At 47.3% G+C, this 3,060-nt stretch overlaps 1 pseudogene; it reads left to right on the forward strand.

Moving 5' to 3' along the window:
- The first annotated feature begins 821 nt into the window (after positions 1 to 821).
- LOC143641144 (myristoylated alanine-rich C-kinase substrate pseudogene) lies at positions 822 to 1,808 on the forward strand (annotated as a pseudogene).
- The last annotated feature ends 1,252 nt before the right edge of the window (positions 1,809 to 3,060 follow it).

The raw sequence follows: 3,060 nt of genomic DNA on the forward strand, positions 1-3,060 counted from the left end.
TAATGAATAAGTGAAGGGGTGGCTAGAGAGAGCTCCATTCCTCTAAGAGAAAATTCAAAATTCCAGAAAGGAAGTGAGGAAGAAGGCTAGAAAGATTATCAAGATGTCAAGACACTGACATATTATATGTGGAGGTACAGCCAATGCAGATAGCAGATCTAACATGTAATTGATTCCAAATTGTTTATAATGTAGCACTTAGGATAGCCCCTCAACCTTCAATTAAAGTTCTGCTACATGCAACAGTCTTGTCATTGTAGTTACTCTGAAGAGAAAAAAAATAAAGGGTCATTTTTGCCTTTCACTTAAATTATGACAAACGAATAGCCGTGAAATATGGAACAAAGAACAAAACTTTTCTGAGAGGAAGGAACTGAGAATCAGAAAATATATTAAGGCACTTGGGCCTTCGACCTCGCATCTTATTAGCAACCAGTGAGATTTCTCCATTTTCCTCTTGTCTACACTGCGGCTACAAATCTGGGATTTTTTTTTTTAATTACTTCTTTAAAAAAAAAAAAAAAAAAAAAAACTACACTTGGGCTCCTTTTTTTGTGTGCTCGACTTTTCCACCTTTTTCCCTCCCTCCTGCACTGCTGCTTTTTGATCTCTTCGACTAAAATTTTTTATCGGAGTGTATTTAATCGGTTCTGTTCTGTCCTCACCACCCCCACCCCCTCCCTCCTCCCTCCGGTGTGCGTGCCGCCGCTGCCGTTGCCGCTGCTGCTGCTGCTGTTGCTGCTCGCCCCGTCGTTACACCAACCCAAGGCTCTTCGTTTCCCCTCTTGGATCTGTTGAGTTTCTTTGTTGAAGAAGCCATCATGGGTGCCCAGTTCTCCAAGACCGCAGCGAAGGGAGAAGCCGCCGCCGGAGAGGCCTGGGGAGGTGGCTGTGGCCTCCTCGCCTTCCAAAGCGAATGGGCAGGAGAATGGCCACGTGAAAGTAAACGGGGACGCTTCGCCAGCGGCCGCGGAGCCGGGCGCCAATGAGGAGCTGCAGGCCAATGGCAGCGCTCCCGCCGCCGACAAGGAGGAGCTCGTGGCCGCCTGGAGCAGGGCTGTGTCCCCTGCCTCGGCCGAGAAACATGAGCCCGCCGCTCCCCCCCCCCCCAGGCTGGAGCCGGCCCTGTGGAGAAGGAGGCCTCCGCAGAAGGCGAGGTCAGGAGCCAGGCTCGCCCACGGCCACCGAGGGGGAGGCTGCATCGGCCGCCTCCTCGACGTCTTCGCCCAAGGCCGAGGACTGGGCCACACCCTCGCCCAGCGACGAGACCCCGAAAAAAAAAAAAAAAGAAAAGAAGCGCTTTTCCTTCAGGAAGTCTTTCAAGCTGAGTGGCTTCTCCTTCAAGAAGAACAAGAAGGAGGCGGGAGAGGGCGGTGAGGCCGAGGGCGCTGCCAGTGCCACCGCGGAGGGCGGCAAGGACGAGGCCGCCGGGGGCGCGGCTGCCGCAGCTGAGGCGGGAGCGGCCCCCGGGGAGCAGGCGGTGGCGCCGAGCGAGGAGGCAGCCGGGCGAGGAGGGGGCAGCAGGTGGCGACCCGCAGGAGGCCAAGCCCGAGGAGGCCGCCGTCGCGCCAGAGAAGCCAGCCGCCTGCGAGGAGCCCAGGGCCGCAGAGAAGGTGGAGGAGGCCGGGGCCAGCGCCGCCGCCTGTGAGGCGCCCTCCGCCGCGGGGTCTGGCGCGCCCCCTTAGCAGGAGGTGGCATCCGCAGAGGAGCCTGCTGCCGCCTGGGCCTCTTCTGCCTGCGCAGCCCCGTCACAGGAGGTGCAGTCCAAGTGCAGTCCAGAAGCGCCCCCAACAGAGGCGGCAGAGTAAAAGGGCCAGAGGTTATGAGATAATCGAAGAACTTTTCTCCCCCATTTGTTTGTTGGAGTGGTGCCAGGTACTGGTTTTGGAGAACTTGTCTACAACCAGGGATTGATTTTAAAGATGTTTTTTTCTTTCTTTTTCTTTTTTCATTTCGTCTTCCTTTTTTTTTTTTTTTTTTGACTTTTTTTAGCAGTAAATTTTTTTTCCCCTTTCCCCACAGATCCCATCTCAGATCATTCTGTTACCACCATTCCAACTGGTCGAGGAGAGCTTAAAACACCTTCCTCTGCCTTGTTTCTTTTTTCTTTTTTTATTATTATTATTTTTTTTGCATCAGTATTAATGTTTTTTGCATACTTTGCATCTTTATTCAAAAAGGTAAAATTTCTTTGTCAATCTATGGACATGCCCATATATGAAGGAGATGGGTGGGTCAAAAAGGGATATCAAATGAAGTGATTAGGGGCCACAATAGAGAAAATGAAGTGGTGCATGACATTGCCAAGATAATGTGCCACTAGAAATGATGGTGTAAAGGCTTAGTCTTTTTTTTTTTAAGAAAAGTTATTACAATGTATTTTGTGAGGCAGGTTTACAACACTACAAGTCTTGAGTAAGAAGGAAAGAAGAAAAAAAAAACACCAATACCCAGATTTTTAAAAAAGATCATAGTCTTAGGAGTTCATTTAAACCATAGGAACTTTTCACTTATCTCATGTTAGCTGTACCAGTCAGTGATTAAGTAGAACTACAAGTTGTATAGGCTTTATTGTTTATTGCTGGTTTATGACCTTAATAAAGTGTAATTATGTATTACCAGCAGGGTGTTTTTAACTGTGACTATTGTATAAAAACAAATCTTGATATCCAGAAGCACATGAAGTTTGCAACTTTTCACCCTGCCCATTTTTGTAAAACTGCAGTCATCTTGGACCTTTTAATCACAAATTTTAAACTCAACCAAGCTGTGATAAGTGGAATGGTTACTGTTTATACTGTGGTATGTTTTTGATTACAGCAGACAATGCTTTCTTTTCCAGTTGTTTTTGAGAATAAAGGAAAAAAAAAACTTCAGATGCAATGGTTTTGTGTAGCATCTTGTCTGTAATGTTTTGTAAATACTGGAGAAGCTTTTACCAATTTGACTTAGAGATGGAATGTAACTTTGCTTACAAAAATTGCTATTAAACTCCTGCTTAAGGTGTTCTAATTTTCTGTGAGCACACTAAAAGCAAAAAATAAATGTGAATAAAATGTA

The sequence above is a fragment of the Callospermophilus lateralis genome, unplaced genomic scaffold (genome assembly GCF_048772815.1).
Source record: "Callospermophilus lateralis isolate mCalLat2 unplaced genomic scaffold, mCalLat2.hap1 Scaffold_86, whole genome shotgun sequence".
Lineage (NCBI taxonomy): Eukaryota > Metazoa > Chordata > Mammalia > Rodentia > Sciuridae > Callospermophilus > Callospermophilus lateralis.